We start from the raw sequence: 18,133 nt of genomic DNA, 5'->3' as shown, positions 1-18,133 counted from the left end.
TCAAATAATGGGAGTTACCAGGTTGGGTACAACGTGCCTTGATTTGCAGGACGAAGGTGACAATTGCTGTTCCGCCTTAGGCTGCAAAATATCTTGCGCAGGCTTTGAAGTTTGAAGATTCATGGAACAGATGTGTAAGAGTTATTATACATGATGTAGTTATCTTTAAAGGTTCTGGTACAGATATTCATTTTCATAAAACAAGGAAGACTAACCCCCAGTTTTTTGGGGGGGGGGGGTCATTTGGTCCCCAAGCAAGTTTTTCCGCTTCCTCAAAGATCCCATCAATTTCGCTGGCAGCAGCACCTTTTTTAAAAAAAGTAGACACACAACACTGGGGTAGGCAAAGTCCAGTGTCTTGTTGGGGAATGCAAATAATCCCATCCCTGGTCACCAAACTGATAATATGAGGAGCAGTGAAGGGACAATAAAAACCACTCCTCTCCTGATTGGCATGAGGAGGAGGGACTCTCTCTGTGTGTGCGCTCACCCATGTGCCTCCTGTGCATGTTTATGTGTGTGCGCATGTGCATGTGAGAATGTAGGGTTGCCACACCTGCATCTGGTTGCACTCACTCCTGGCATGCAGTCTCTGGAGGGTTGGCCAAGGGTGAATGTTGCCCTCAGGCCAAATAAGGTTAGTCACCAATGCCATAAAGCAATGGAAGAGACTTCTCTGCTGCTGCTACCACGACCCTAGTCCTGAGCCAGTAACAGTAATTTCAAATGGAAGAGAAAAGGGGGAAAGTCTTTGTGAAAAAGAAAAAAACGTATTTGCAACCACTTTCCCTTGTTCTCTTGTACAAGAGTGATGAAATTAACTAGACTTGCACGGCAGCAGCTTCCAGTCAATTCTATTTCCAAAAAGATTTTTTTTTAAGTATGAGCATGCCAGAGAGGGGGAGCTCACCCATGTTTTTTAAATGTTCTTAAAATGTGGAGACGTTGCTCTTCTGTGCGTGCATATTTAAGTATTAAACATGCATAAACACAGCAACTTTAAGAGTTGCGTATAGTGGATATTCATTCCCTGTGTATTTAAAAACTGCCTCTTGAATCTGTGGGTGGTATTCAACTAAATTTTACTCAAAAGATGAATCACTGAAATTAATGAACATGACCAGGTTAGGTCCGTTAATTTCAGAGGGTCTATGCTGTGTAAACCTTGGTTGATTAAAACCTCAGTACCAAGCTACATGGCTTAAAACATAAATATGAAAGTTGGTTTTTGTTAACGTTGGATGTTAAACATCTCCAGAATGTTCCAAACTTGTATAAAGCTGACATTGAAATGAGAGCCTCAGTGTGTGACTTAAGCTGAAAACATATACCCACTTACCCCATACAACTCCATGGGTCTTACATCCGAGTCTTCATGTATAGGATTTCACTGTTATTTTCTTGGATGAGCTCAAAGTAGTTACCCTAATCCAGTGTTGTTTCTAGGAACTCTAGGGTTCCCTCAATGAAAAGATTGGCAGGGGCAGATGAAATGCCTAAAAGATAGTCTGTCTACTGTTATCAATCTCCTCTTGCACTGACCAGCTGCAAAAGGGTATTGGACACATTCTAAATAGTACTTTCAATATGTAGATAGACAGACCTAAGGGGTTTTTGTGTGTGACCATACTCACCAGTGGTACTCCTTATTTTTGCTGCCCGTGGAAGCCCCTTTGTGCTAGTGCCCACAGAAAAACTGATGTGGAAAGGCTTACCTGAAGGTAGAAGTTTTGAAATGTAGTAGTCTAGATTGGGAATATTTAGCAGGACAAAAACCACATGGCAGGACTTCAACCACATTAAAAACAGCCACCAGTGGCACTGGAGAACAGCGTGGCACTGGAGAAAACATATGCCTTTCTGTGCTCATTTAAGAGTTTTAGAATATTTCATACAGCTTGAAAAATATATTGGTTTCCCTATGGTATTTCCAGGAGCATATTTTTTCATCACAGATACCACAACACAACCGTCACGTTCCTCTCAATCTGTCAGTTACCTGTCACACACACTGGATTATTTTCATCAAATGCAATTGCAGTGAAGTTTGCACACAGAACAAGATTATTACATTATAACCATCGCACAAATGAACCGGGCACATTCAGGTACCCTAACACATAAACAAATGTTCCTATGTATCAGGGCTGGTGGCCTGGAGGCAAGTAGATAAGCTGGGATGGGAAGTCCAAGACCAATTTAGTCTGTATCCAAGGGGAAAGATGCTCATAAAGGGGAGTCAGGCCAGAGTCAACAGCAGTCAGTGTTACTTGACCTACTCTAAGCTGGTAGGTGCAATACCCCTCTTTGGCCATCTGCAGTGGAAGCACTGAACCACAGCAGAGGTAGGCCAGCAACTCCCTCTCCTGGCATGCAGGTCCTTCTGCTAGAGTCCCAGAGGCAAGATCCATGGTTTCCTAAGTTTACAAGACCATGGAAATGTTGCTATGGCAAAAAACCCATCCCTGTATTGCACTCACTGGCATGATGACTCCTTGTGTTCCATAGTATCTGATCTCACTCGCTTTCCTTACCCTTACCTGCTGGAGACAGGATATGCCCAAGGGCATGTATTTAAAAATGATCTCATTCATATCCAACGTGAATATACTCAAGCCACTTGAGAGAGCAATATAAAAATAACGTGAGATATATAGTCATATACCCTTCGCCTCTAACACTTGTCTGCAAAATGCTTATCATATGGGATAATTAAGAAGAAACGTGTGATAAGAATGTGATAAATGGTTGGCAGAGGCTGTCATTTTAATATATGACACAATAATCGGGCTTCAGATCTATATCTAGCTTTCAGCCATGAAATGTAAAATACTGCCTTCTGTTTCCTAATGCTATTTGCTTTTCCTTGTTTCGTTGGTATGCTCCCCTTCTTCCTCCCCCCCCCCCCGCCGTTCTTGGTCTGCCACTCCCTTTAAAGCAAAAAAACCCAGAATGCAGAGGTGGTACTGAAGTTGTAGCAATATAGACTTCCCCAGAGCAAGTTTAGGCAGACGTAGGAGCCACACCTTGGTATAAAGACTCAAACCATGACAATGAAGACCCAGCATCACTCATCTCATCAAGTCAGGGCAAAGAACTGGAAATGGAGCCCATCTGAGTGTTGCAACTTGCTTTTTTGCTGTTAGCAACTGCGTCTAAAGTTCAGGAGCTAATTTATAGCCAAGTAGCAGGACAAGGAAAAGAGAAGACGACAACATGTGGCTCAGTACAGTATTATATCCAGAGCCAGGTTTGCTTGGTACAGATTTCTGGAGGCCAAAGCAATGTTTTGTGGATGGGAGGAGTTTTTGTCTTAAAATTTGCAGGTTCGCCTTTTCAGACTCCCTGTATAACATGGGGCTATAGTTGAAACAATCTGCTCCACAAAACTGTGCCAAAGAACATGCTCCTGAAGTGTGAATATTTGAGATTTGAATATTCATTGAATGTTTTCTGTCAAGCATTTGACATCAGAAGATGCAGTGGCAGTCGGTAATGGACATTGCGCTGACAGGCAGGATGCAGTGGCTTTTAGTACAGTATAGTTTCTAGAAGAAAACAGCCAGCATTTGATAGCTGGGATGTAAAAGGATTCAGTACTGGACAGTCTCTGGCATGTAGAAGTCAGTATTTGATAACCTTTGACAGCTGACGTACATTAGTAATCAAGATTCGACAGTATCTGACAGCCAACATGCAGTAAACAACAACATTTGACAGTATCAGGCATGTAGCAATCAACATTTGATAGTATCTGACAGCTGGCATGCAGTGGGAGTCAATAATTGACAGGACCTGATAGATGAATTGAAGAACCATTTATTTCATTTTGTATTAACTTCCTTTCGTACGAACGAATATTACCATCACTAATGAGATCACCGTGTCTATTGGGGTTTCACAAAATCTATTTGGGATGTCAGACTGTAATCTCATATGGATTTTCAAGCCTCAAATTCAGAAAGCCACAAAACTGTATTTAATTATACACCGGTTTTAACTTCTGTCTTCCCCTGTCCCAAAAGTCCAATGCAAGTGATATAATATTAGCAATAACAATTAAACTACAAAGAAGTGAAATATAGTAACTTAAAATAATACCCGACTACTTAAACTTAACCACCAAATGGCAGTACCAGTGGATCTTTGAGCTTTGGCAAACTTCCAGCTTAAATGATTTTGCACTGCAGTAACCACGAAAAACAACTGTGTGTACGTGATCTTGCAACCTGAACATGGCATACAGGTGGGATTAGTAAACAAGGAACATAGAGTAGAAAAATGGTCTTTATAGGGCTGAAGCCATATATACAGCTCTGTCAGAAGTAGACTATTGCCATGCCAGCCAAATCTCATCTGGTTTATGCTTTGTTCTGTTCTACACCTCCTCTCTCTCAGACCTGCTAGCAGTAGCACCAACAAATACAAGATGGGAGTCCGTCCATTATTTTGTTCTGAATATACCTGGTATTTTTTAAGAATGCTACTCGACAGCTAGTTAGTTCTACTATGGTCTATTTTCAAAGCTAATCGCTTCCCCTGATGGGCTGTTGACAAACTCAGGTTCCTCATCTCTTCCCATCTAGAATAAAGGGTAAATACAGTGGTACCTTGGGTTACATACGCTTCAGGTTACATACGCTTCCAGTTACAGGAAGGTTTCTTGCCCACTTGTGTCTCAATGCCTCTTCCTACCCCACACCCCAAAAGTATTTCAAGCTACATAAAGGTGACAGAGAAAGGGCCTTGGTATCTGGAGAAGCCGGGTGACATTTCCTTGGGGTGGGAGGTTTGCCAATAACCAACCCCTGTGCAGATATTCAAGTTCCATGTATTATTTTATTTCACCAGATACTGTAAAAACCTTTCCAAAGGAGAACGATTGATGGCGGAAAGAAACCAATAAGCAGTTTTAAATAACATGATGCTTTCCCCCTCAGGTTTTACCTTTTCAATCCTTTTGTATCTGATCATGTTCATTATGCAATTATGTCACTCTGACATGCACTGCAAGTCTGTACTGGGTTCCATTCCAGCATTGACCTATTACACTACCAAACAATTTGTTGAAACACCTAACAGACACCAAATTTAAAGTTTGCTTTTAAGGAATGCTGTGGGTTGGAATTTCATTCCTGGACGAACAATGCAGGGCCGGAACCAAGAGGCGAAGAGGGCCCTGACATGTACTGTTGCCAGTTTATTTAGCCTGAGTCATTCTTTGAGAGGAGGAATGCTAATGACTCAAGATTTCACTGATCCAAACTGGCATTGACACGGAGATTAAGAAAATAACAGCCTGAATGAGTGGGAAAGACATTAGAAAGGAGGAAGGAAACCTCACTTCCAGGGGTGGTCTCCGTGACAATTCGTATTACATCCAAAGCGTTCTACTGAGCAGAATGATTTTATTATGCTTATCTCTGTGGTGGAGATTCATTAATAATGAGGCAGTGCATCTTCTGCCTCAAGTTGATTATTTCCCACTGTGAGTCTAAATTCACCTGGGAGTCCTTTTATGGACTGAAATAAGTACAGTGGTACCTCGGGTTACAGACACTTCGGGTTATGCATTTCCAGGTTACAGACGCGCCGAAACCCGGAAGTACCGGAACGGGTTACTTCCGGGTTTCAGCACTCGCTCATGCGCAGAAGCACTAAATCGCGCTTTGTACATGCGCAGAAGGGCCGAATTGTATCCCACACATGCAAAGACGCAGCGCTGCAGGTTGTGAACATGCCTCCCACACGGATCACGTTCACAACCCGAGGTTCCACCGTACTGTAGTTGAAAGGATGCCTATCACTGTGGACAATTATCCTTGTGGATGTCAATGATTTCAGACAATATGGGGACGGAACATCCTAATACTTGCCAACTACTGCAGACCCGCACAATTGGTGATTCACAAGACCAAATGCAGCCCACCAGGCATATACAGCAGCTCACCAAGGTCAGTTGTATTTCCACAGCTGCCTGGGACTGCAAAGGCTGGTGGTGGTTGCCAGACACCTAGCAGGCTCTATGGTTAGCAGGCTGCTTTTAGGTCACAGGTTGTAGAGACATCATCTGCTACGAGATAATCATATCATATGATAATCATAATCATAATCATATGAAAGACCTACATTGGCTCCCAGTACGTTTCCGAGCACAATTCAAAGTGTTGGTGCTGACCTTTAAAGCCCTAAATGGCCTCGGTCCAGTATATCTGAAGGAGCGTCTCCACCCCCATTGTTCTACCTGGACACTGAAGTCCAGCACTGAGGGCCTTCTGGCGGTTCCCTCACTGCGAGAAGCCAAGTTACAGAGAACCAGGCAAAGGGCCTTCTCGGTAGTGGCGCCCTCCCTGTGGAACGCTCTCCCACCAGATGTCAAAGAGAACAACAACTACCAGACTTTTAGAAGACATCTGAAGGCAGCCCTGTTTAGGGAAGCTTTTAATGTTTGATGTATTACAGTATTTTAATATTTTTTTGGAAGCCGCCCAGAGTGGCTGGGGAAGCCCAGCCAGATGGGCGGTGTATAAATAAATTATTATTATTATTATTATTATTATTATTATTATTATTATTATTATTATTATTATTATTATTCAGGGCTTGCCTTGATCAATAGATCTATAATGCATCGTGGTAGAACAGAATGCTTGCTTCCTGAGTGTTTTACAGACAAACTAAGAATTTCTTCTAGTCTAGCAAGCTTTTTCCCCCAATCACACTTTTCTAAACTAGTTTCAGAATTAAACTAATTCCAGCATATCAATAGAAGATTGAAGTATAAACCATTGCAATTTGAATATGGCTAAAAAGGGAAGGCTCTCTTCTTCTTTTTCCTACAGCCCCAAGTACAAGCTACATTTATCCGCTTCTGTCTGTCTTTGAATGTGATTAAATGACACTCCTTTGCTATAGTCTGAAGTCACTCATTGGGAAAGAGGTTCCAGTGGGATTTATTTCCAAGGGAATGGTAAGCACACCATCCAGTGGCTTTCCAAAGAAACAAGACTCCTTGCTCTGATCAGAAAGATATGAGAAGAGGGTGCCTGTCTAGCTAAATATGAAGCTAATAAACACAAAACCTTCGGAGCAGCTCACATATGAAGATTTGTGTGATGTTGTGTGTGCGCGCAACATCTTCAACCAAGAGTAAACTGAAAAGGTGAGGAAGTATTTCCATGATGAGGCTGGAAAAATTCAAATTGGCCAATGCTTTCCCCCTGTTAATCAAGGATGAGAAATGGGGAATGTCAAAGCAACTGAATTCCTCCTCTGAGTTTCTCAGATCCTTAATACATATGTGGCTACTGCCCATACATATACGTATGGTTCTGTGGTAGAACAGCTAGCTAGTGGGGTTAATTCCACACTGGAAGACTTAATTACCAAACCCAGTTTGGGATGGAGACCCCAAAAATCCTGGTCCCACTACAAACGAAGTTCAAACCCCCTCTGAAATCTGGACCTGGCTCTTAATGGGTTTGCCAACAATGCTGACAACCAGTTCTGCTTGACATTTCCCCCCTTCCCTATGAAATCTGCCCTTTTGAATGAGCTGCTGGCATAGACGGGAGACAGGAAACAGCTTGTAAGCTTCATCCTTAAGGCCTGGCCACTGTGCCATTTGCCACTGGGATGCATCGGAGTTACGCATTGCCAAAAATGGCCTTCGTGTCGCCATAAAAAAAGGAAGAGATGTTATCAATTTACATAACATTTTCACATGGTGATTTAAATGTATGAGGCAAATTTAGAAATGGTTACTATAATATAACAATCTCACCACAGAGGGAAAGACATCAGGTGCTGGTGTGCCTTCTTGTTCTGCTGATCATACGAAATGAATGAAATGAAATTTATTACAGTCCCAGACCAGATTCACATACCATACTAAGTGAACATAAAACACAATAGAATTAAGTTTGAATTAACAATCAAATAGAAGGGGCGCGGGTGGCGCTGTGGGTTAAACCACAGAGCCTAGGACTTGCCGATCAGAAGGTCGGCCGTTCGAATCCCCACAACGGGGTGAGCTCCCGTTGCTCGGTCCCTGCTCCTGCCAACCTAGCAGTTTGAAAGCATGTCAAAGTGCAAGTAGATAAATAGGTACCACTCCGGCGGGAAGGTAAACGGTGTTTCCATGTGCTGCTCTGGTTCGTCAGAAGCGGCTTAGTCATGCTGGCCACATGACCCGGAAGCTGTACGCCGGCTCCCTCGGCTAATAAAGCGAGATGAGCACCGCAACCCCAGAGTCAGTCACGACTGGACCTAATGGTCAGAGGTCCCTTTACCTTTACCTTTACTTAACAATCAAATATAATAACAAACAATATGAATATGACAGCTGTGAGAAATGTGGTTTAGGTCTCAGTCTCTAAAATATTATCTAGGGTTTACATCTGAGGCCTTTGTAATAGCACAGCTTGTTCCCTGAGTTTTACGGCAGCTGTGCAAAATTTGGCCACCCTTAGTGTGATCTCTGGATCCTTATCCTCTATCAGGGATTTTAAGCATTGAGGTTCAGACCCACTTGGAATTTTCTGTATAACAGGGGTGAGCCTATATCCTCATAAAAATGACCTGAGAGCAAGACATGAGAGATGGTTTTCACCTCTATCAGGCCGCAGGGGCAGACTCGCTCTGCATACGGTTTACCCTCATATCTGCCCTGCAATAAGGCAGATGGCAGCACATTGGCTGATCATATGCTGCTCACTGTTGATAAAGGACTTCAGGGCTCCTTATCTCCATGTTATGGTTTTTTTATATTTAAACCAGACTTGGGACTGGAAAGCCCTCAAACACAGGACACCTTCAAATAGAGGACAGTCCTTTGTAAAGCAGAATATGCTGCCACTTCATGCCTCCTGGCCTATTGTGAAACAGAACTCCCATAATAATAATAATAATAATATATTACTACTACTACTACTACTACTACTACTACTACTACTACTTTCTGAGTTGAATGATAAGCAACTGTATGTACTTTATACCATAATGAAGTTTCATTTATGTTAACAGAATATGCACCTGCAGAACGCATTGAATACTTGTCTACCCATTAATTGATCAAGACAGCTCTGAAAATATTTGGTGGAATCTGGACATAAGCCAGTGTAGATCCACAAGAGAGCCCTAAATCCTGAAGCAGTAGATCAATCAGTTCCTTTTTTTAAAAGAAGTGGCACTGAGTTATTAATTGTTCTCTTTGTATTGGCATATGCTCATTCCACATATAAGTTTTATGCTCAAGTGACTAAATGAATCCAGATGTACACATTTCAAGCTTGTGCTGTTTTGCTAGGTTCCTTAAGTGGAATAATGATGAAGGGATGTTTAAGAATGCAGATATCTTGTTCACAAAAGGGAAAAAAATCCTGATTATTGTTGATTGTAAGTTAAGGAGTTCTGCTGTTGACAATAATAGTTTCTGGAAACACCTCATCTTCTACATTACTTATGTAGATAATGGAATGATGTAAGAATCTTTACCACTGCCAAAAATAATATTAAATCTGTGGATGTGCTAAAATTGGAAAAGATACATATTCTACAATGAAAAGTGCTGTAATAACAATAGCAAACATGATTGCTAGCAGAGATAGCGGTGAAATTTATTTTTTTGCATAGTTATCCTGATCTTAGAATTTCTAAATCTTGAGTCCAGAGAATGAGGTTTTGAGCTAAATGGCAGAAAAATGCTTACTGACATGGCTCCCTTCCCCCTTCCCCTGCACATATTCCTTTTTACTGATTCTGAGCCTGCTGCAAGGAACTGGGACTTCCTGAACTTGTGGTGACCTGCCTGCTTTTTCTCCCTCCACAAAGAATGCCACACGTACACAGTGAACATGAATCTTGAATTGAATGCCTGCTGTTCTTTCAGCATGTAGTGCTTTTTCTTTCCGCTCCAGAATTCTGGAATAGAACCTCTTCCAAATCCAGACATTCTGCGCTAAATCAGAAGTACACAAAACGATATGGCGTGGTTCAATTAGTGCTGTGCCAAAAAAATCCGCCCACCTCCAACTATACTCCATCAATTAATGGGAAACGATACTCCATTTGAAAATTATCATAGGGGAGAGAGTTGGGGGGGGGGGTTGAAATTCTCATGCCTTACTTTTGGGTTTTGGAAGGTCTTTTTTTCATTCTGCCAATAATGTTCCCAGTGGTCTGCACTCTGCAACCTTCACATGTGCCCATGCTTAAAGACTATCATGAGGTGGCTTCTCCCATGGGGCTTTTTCAGATCAGGAATAATAAGGAGCCAAAGAGGCTTCAGAGTACTGTGGACATGTTTGCTACAAGAAAAACACACTCATCAACTCCAGGGCTGGCACAAGACAGTTGGGCACCTGAGACGAACCACAAAATGGCACCCAGGAAGGAGTGAGTGAAGATCTACATTAGGAGCAAGAGGGAGACGATCAGGGGAGGCCAGGCTGTCAGAGGAGTGGTGGGCTGGCCTTCTCTGAATCATGCTGGGTGAGTGCAGACCCCAGGAGACCCCAGAGGGCAGCCCTCGCCATTGCATCCCTAGGAATGGGAGGAGACTGGCAGCGCCTCCTATTTGCTGAGAGGCTCTGTAAAGGCAGTATGGGGAGGGGCTACTGAGGAGGCCACCGATTTGCTGTCCAAGGAGCATGCCACAGCAAGCAAATGTGTTCTTTGGAGGCCAGATCTGCTGCCCGAGGCAGTCGCCTCACCTTGCCTCATGGGTGGGCCAGCCCTGTCTATGGCCACCTTAGCTCAACTCAAAACCCTGCACCTACCCAAACACTAAAGAAATTCTCAAGTCCCCTGGGAATAAGGGGCAGAAAAATAGACGCCTCTTTCACAGAGGAAGCAAACATCCAACAAACGGGAGGCCAGATTTTGACAGCACCACCTCAATGTACCACCAGATGCTATGGTGGGTGTGGGGGAATAAGAAAACGCACACACACACACACACACACACACACACACAAAAGAGTATCACTTTCGTGTCTGGCTTGGGAGCTTCCAGATGCATCTGCCTGCCTGATGTTGATAACACAATTGCTGAACTAGATGGGACTTTCAGTCTAACCCAGCCAAGCCATTCTGATGTGATCTTAAAGTATTCCCCATATTAGAACAATCCACTCCATCGTTTTTGGTGGCCACTCAAGATCTTATCGGTCTCCTGCGCTGCTTGGCAAGGTAAACTGGAGAGAAGAATAGGATGTTGTTGTTGTTTAGTCGTTTAGTCGTGTCCGACTCTTCGTGACCCCATGGACCAGAGCACGCCAGGCAGAAGAATAGGACAGTGCCGTGTAAAAGAAATCCTATCCCTCTCTGTTTTGTATTATTTCTAAGGGAAACTATGCTCAGATTAAAATCAAAAAAGTCTCTCTCCCATTTATTATGTAAGGAAATGATCAAGGGAACGAAGCAACTCCTTTCTGTGGAAACATTGCAGTGTTTGGGACTTTTTATTTTACAAAAAAGGTGACATGGTAGAAGTTTATGAAGTCATGAATAGCACGGAGAAAGTGTATAGTAGAAAGTTTTTTCCTCCCTCTCTCATAACGCTAAAGCTTGCAGACATCCAATGAAGCAGAAAGTTGGAAAATTCAGGACATATAAATGAGAGTACTTCTTCACACAGCACATAGTTGTTGTTGTTGTTTAGTCATTTAGTCGTGTCCGACTCTTCGTGACCCCCTGGACCAGAGCACGCCAGGCACTCCTGTCTTCCACTGCCTCCCGCAGTTTGGTCAAACTCATGCTGGTAGCTTCGAGAACACTGTCCAACCATCTCGTCCTCTGTCATCCCCTTCTCCTTGTGCCCTCCATCTTTCCCAACATCAGGGTCTTTTCCAGGGAGTCTTCTCTTCTCATGAGGTAGCCAGAGTATTGGAGCCTCAGCTTCAGGATCTGTCCTTCTAGTGAGCACTCAGGGCTTAAGAATGGATACGTTTGATCTTTTTGCAGTCCATGGGACTCTCAAGAGTCTCCTCCAGCACCATAATTCAAAAGCATCTATTCTTCGGCAATCAGCCTTCTTTATGGTCCAGCTCTCACTTCCATACATCACTACTGGGGAAACCATGGCTTTAGCTATACGGACCTTTGTTGGCAAGGTGAGGCATTGATGGAGGCATTGATGGCCACCAAATTGGATGGCTTTAAAAGAAGACTGGACAAATTGATGGAGGATAAGGCCAGCAGTGACTACTAGTCGCAGTGGCTATGGGAACTAATGCCAGTGTACTGGAAGAAGCAAAGATCACCAGTGTCGAAGCAATGATTCTTCAACATCAACTTCTTTGGACTGGTCATGTTGTGCTGATGCCTGAGGATCATCTTCCAAAGCAACTACTCTATTCCGAACTTAAAAATGGAAAGCGTAATGTTGGAGGTCAACAAAAGAGGTTTGAAGACTCTCTCAAGGCAAATCTTAAAAAAAAGTAGTATAGACACTGACAATTGGGAAACACTGGCCTGCGAGCGCTCCAACTGGAGAACAGCCTTCACCAAAGGTGTCATGGGCTTTGATGACACTCAAACTCAGGACGAAAGGGAGAAACGCGCTAAGAGGAAGGCACACTTGGCAAACCCTCACCGTGATCAACTCCCACCTGGAAACCTATGTCCCCACTATGGAAGAATGTGTGGATCCAGAATTGGCCTCCACAGTCACTTATGGACTCATTGCTAAAACCCGGTTTTGGAGGACAAATTTACTTGGCTATGAGTAATCACCGAAAAAGAAGAAGAAGAAGAAGCAGCAGCAGCAGCAGCTCTGACTCCACGAATGGAAGCAATGTTTCTGAATACCAGTTGCTGGAAACCACAGGAAGGGAGAATGCTCTTGTGCTTTGTTCATGCTTGACGGTTTCCCACAGGGTAACCCACTGTGAGAACAGGATGCTAGACTAGATGAGTCTTTGCCCTGATCCACTAGGCTCCTCCTATGTACTTATGAAATAGAGATAATCATTTGCCCTCCTTTCCTCCAAACTATTTTGTGGTATCCTAGATATTAATTCTTACAAAATACACACATATCCAACAAATACAGATATATATATACTCTCAGTCTGTTACTACCTCACTCACAGAAAGAATGGAACTTTCATAACATTTTATGCACGCAGGAGCAGAAATTTCCAATAAAGAAAAAGATAAATCTACAAGTTATTTATACCAATATATTGTATAATCTATTCTATAAAATTGCAGAACACCTATGCCGATGAGGCACACTCAGTTCTGCCCCTTTGTGCAGTCTGTTGATTTCCTTTGGACAACTCAGGGAGGAAAATACCACTCATTATAAAAGAGTGGTGCAGGCTTGCTATCGGAGGGTCTACAAAATCTTTCAATTTTTCATTACACTCGCTTTGATCCTGTAATAGCATGTGGATTAAGGAATGCTCCCAGCGGTAATCTGCTGCAGAGCTGCCACGGCTGGCTAGCAATCTTTAACAGACAGCTGTATCAGGGTGGTTTTTTTCTGGGGGGGGGGGTGTTGTTCCGAAAAACAATTTTGAGAAGAACCCATTAAGAGGTGCATTATGTGGACTGTAGCAGTGCCCTATCTCCTACACCATAATAATTCTTTATGGCCAGAGGTTTCCTTCCTTATATGAGAGGAGAGACTGGCTTTTCTCGAGAAACATTTTTTTCCACCCTGCTCAGGGATTCCCTGCAAGAGAACAGCACTGACATCATCGGGAAATTCTTTCTTTTAACTTACACAGTCTGTGCATAGGAGGGCAGTCATTGATAGCAAGGGAAGGTTGGCAAAGACAGAGGGAGGGGCACTGCTAGGATTTTCCAGGGAAACACTATAGCAGATGGCCTGATCTTCTGATAAACAGTGGTGCATCTGCAGTCCGACTGGTGGGAGGATATTTTTGGAAATCTCTGCTCACCCAGGCTTGTCCAATATTTTTATTTTCCATCTCACCCCATTCCTTTCAGCTTTTCTGGTGTGTGTGTGCGTGCACTTGTGTAAGGTATGTGTGTGTGAAGCTGTTTCGTTGAACCCTGCAGGAAAATTGCCTCCCCTCCCTCTGCTACCCGGCATTGCTGTTCAGAATCCTCCGGTGCTGTGTTTGCCACATCCCTGCACTATAATATCAAAAATATTAGGACAGTGCTGAATATTAGAGCAAGTGTTGTCAGGGAAACAAGAATGGCACAGAACTGCTCTCTTTGTAAACTGAAAAATTAACTTTGCTTTCATTCAAATGAGCCATGCATCACTGCAGCCGGAGAAATAGCAAAACGTAGGGTGAATTGACTCTTGTCACTATACAATTTAATTCAATCACAATATGCAACGAAAGTTCTGATTTCTATTAAAACAGCAGCCCTCTTGGATGCAAGAAGGAAAATGTAGCCTTACGTTTCTATGTTCGTGCCCTTACTGTTCCCTCCAGATATTGAATGCCGAACCCAGTAATGAAAATTATTATTGCTCTAATTCTTATAATTTACTGAGGGCTTAATCAAACCCTGCAGCTTTAGAATTTCGTTAAAGCCCCTTCCGTTGGCACACCTTGAGATATTTTTCTGCCAGTGATAACATACAGCCATAATGTCAGGCGTATGCTGGCAGAAGTTTATCCAAGAAACAGGGGTGGGGGGGGAGATATACAGACATATACCAAATCCTATTCTGCCTCGGACCATGCTGCTAGATCTAGACTCACACTAATTCCACGCACAGCTACAACAATATATAAATACCCAACAGGGAGACAGATACTCTGATGTCAGGGAATGTGGCACAGGGTTACACCTCTCTGGCCTCATTTTGTGTACAGTTAGAGCACAGAAGGACAAAACATGATGTGGAAAGGGCCTTTCACACAAGTAGGAAGTCGTTTGCATTAATCGTCTTTTGCCACTTCGTGCATAGGAAGAGATTGCCAATTCTTCTCAGAACCCTAGGACTCCCGACTGAAAACACACTGCAACTTCCACTCTATCCTCCAACTAGGGATTAGTGGTGGGTGAATTCCAGTCAGGCGTGGAATTGGGTTGTGGAAAAAACAAGCTATTCCCCCTCACCCACGCCCTGGAAATAGCTTGTGGCTGCTTTGAAACAACAACAAACCCAACCTCAATTCCAAGCCTTTTTTGGATCCTGATGCACCTAACTCAGAGCATGACAGAATCTAAATTGCTCCCCAAAGGTCCAGTACCCATCTTCAAAGTTTCCTACTTCCTTCACCCAAAGCAGCAGCAGCAGCAGCAACAACAGCAGCTGTGGAGGCCTCATTGAGCTCAGTGAGATTTATATGACAGCCTAAGGTGCTTCTAGATATGTCTTGATACCACAGTGATTCACAGGAACCTTCACTCCTCTGCCTACAGTGGTGTAAACAGAAGGTTGCCAACTTTTATTTACCAGCCCTTTTCTGTGATGTGGGGTAGGGGGCGGGGGGGGGGAGCTGATGAAGCTTTTCCTGGCATAGAAATAAAAGACAGAGAATGCTTTAATGGCAGCCTAACTTGCAGAAAGTTTGTAGCTAAAATGATTCCCCTTATCTTCGTGCTGTGGGGGCGAGAAATCACTTACAACATTTCTGGGTGTCAGGGTTAGCAGTAGAGATAAAAGGCTGGGGGAAAAGGTTGCAATACAGTGGTACCTCGGGTTAAGAACTTAATTCATTCTGGAGGTCCATTCTTAACCTGAAACTGTTCTTAACCTGAGGTACCACTTTAGCTAATGGGGCCTCCTGCTGCCGCAGCGCCACCGCCTCGTGATTTCTGTTCTCATCCGGAAGCAAAGTTCTTAACCCGAGGTACTATTTCTGGGTTAGCGGAGTCTGTAACCTGACCAGAAGCATCTATAACCCGAGGTACCATTGTACATTGTACTTTAAAGAGGCCCCAGTGTCACTAGGCTTCCAAAGTCTCTACCACAAAACTGAGATCAAGCAGGCACCAAACAGGCTCTGCCCTTTTAACAGATGCCCAGGAAGCCACCTGAGAGCAAAACCAAAGATTCAGTGTTGTTAGGAAGCCGTTTTCTACTAAGTCAGACCACGGGTCTGTCTTGTTCAGAATAGTCTACACAGTGGCTCTTCAGGGTTTGAGACAGTGGACATTCTTAGACACTGGACGTTCTTTGTCAGTGGACATTCTCAAATCTACTTGGAGATCCCGGGGATCGAAACTGAGACCTCCTGCGTGTAAGCTATATACGCTACCTCAGAGCTATTGCCCTTTCCCCTCTCTCCTTATCTGCGATTCTTTTTCTGGGCCTTCTTTTCTGTATACCGTGCAATTGTTGGTATACCGTGCAATTGTTGAAGTTGCAATTCAAAGCAAATAACAGCAGCAGCAAAGGACTTCTTAATTTCCCCCACCCTCTGGTGATTATTCCACTGATAGTCCCCCCCCCTACCCCTACACGGAGAGTTGACTCCCCACTCCAAGGGGTTTCTTAACTCCACTGGGGAAACAATACAGATACTTGTGTATTTCCCCCAGCAAGGGTAAAAAGCAGCTTGGGATCCAACTTCAAACAGAAACATAGCATGAGGAAAAGGGTAAAAAAACCCCACTTCCTTTAATTCCTGTGCAGGTCTTCTGCTCCAGACCGCAGATTCAGTGACTACACCGAATAACAAAACTGGAAAAAAAACAAGGGGGAAACAAGCAAGATGGGGCTACATGCAGTTCAGGCCTTGGACTGCAGGTTGGTCAGTTCATATGCAGATAATAAGGTGCTCAGATAGTTTAGAACAGCAAACAGTAGCCCCAGGGTCCCATCAACACAATGCACTATGCATTTCAGGTTTATAAACCTGTGCATCCTGAGAAAAGCCCAATGCTATATATTTCTGAAATTCTATTACTGGGAATGCACAAATATAATATTCATACTACAGGCCAACACTGCCCCCCACTGCTTCAGAACACAACAGGAAGATGCCATTAGTTCAGGGCTTACAGCTGCTGTGGAACAAAAGAAGGGGGAAAATACAATTTGAGCTTCCACTGCTCTGCACCTGGTGTAGTCAGTAATCTTACACCAGCAGAAAGTATAAAATTCATGCAGATCATACTAGTAGCTTTCTCCTTGACACAAATGGCTATAAAGAATCTAGGCCCCACAGCTGCTGGCAGAATGTTATGGAAGATTGTAACAGGTGGCTCCCCTCAAGTGTAGCCAGGATGAGGTCCCTAATTAAACGGGGCTTCCCAGAGCATTAGAATCGTTTTAAAAATTTGCATCTGAAGTTCTGAATGAGAAGATTCTAAGAAGTCAATGCAACCTGAAGAGACTGGCTGAAAAGAACTAGATCTTTTCAAGCTAAGGAAGAATTGATAGCTGTTGAGAGACCCTCCCAGGTTAAAGGTGCTGTGCTGATGTAGTAAGGAGAGGGAGGAGGCAGAGCATTGTGGGGTTATCTGTTGCAATTCAGGGAGAGATAAAGTCCTAGGTTGCCAAATATTTTTGAACAGAGACAGAAATGGGTTCTGGGAGAATGAATTTTAGCCATTGCCCTTTCATGATAACTGAATTTTATTGCATGTATTGTATTCTGAGCGCCCATTGCTCGGTCCCTGCTCCTGCCCACCTAGCAGTTCGAAAGCACGTCAAGTGCAAGTAGATAAATAGGTACCACTCCGGCGGGAAGGTAAACGGCGTTTCCGTGCACTGCTCTGGTTCGCCAGAAGTGGCTTAGTCATGCTGGCCACATGACCCAGAAGCTGTATGCAGGCTCCCTCAGCCAATAAAGTGAGATGAGCGCTGCAACCCCAGAGTCGGTCATGACTGGACCTAATGGTCAGGGGTCCCTTTACCTTTATTGTATTCAGCTGTCATGTGTCTATTGCAGAGCGGCGTGAATAACACTTTTTAAAGAAACTACCAGCAATATTTTATCTCAGTTTGGATTCAAGTTTCTTTTTTAAAATATATATATATAAAATCATTATACAGTGGTACCTCAGGTTAAGAACTTAATTCGTTCCAGAGGTCCGTTCTTAACCTGAAACTGTTCTTAACCTGAAGCACCACTTTAGCTAATGGGGCCTCCCACTGCTGCCATGCCGCCGGAGCACGATTTATGTTCTCATCCTGAAGCAAAGTTCTTAACCTGAGGTACTATTTCTGGGTTAGCGGAGTCTGTAA

The 18,133-nt window shown here is 43.5% G+C and overlaps 1 protein-coding gene across 13 annotated transcripts in view; it reads right to left on the bottom strand.

Annotated features, from left to right (window-relative positions):
• NRG1 (neuregulin 1) overlaps positions 1-18,133 on the bottom strand; it is a 503,801-nt gene that overhangs the window by 271,140 nt on the left and 214,528 nt on the right. The window lies entirely within an intron of this gene.

This window comes from Podarcis filfolensis (genome assembly GCF_964270895.1).
Source record: "Podarcis filfolensis genome assembly, chromosome: 17".
Taxonomy (NCBI): domain Eukaryota; kingdom Metazoa; phylum Chordata; class Lepidosauria; order Squamata; family Lacertidae; genus Podarcis; species Podarcis filfolensis.
This window is presented reverse-complemented; position numbering and strand designations above follow the sequence as displayed.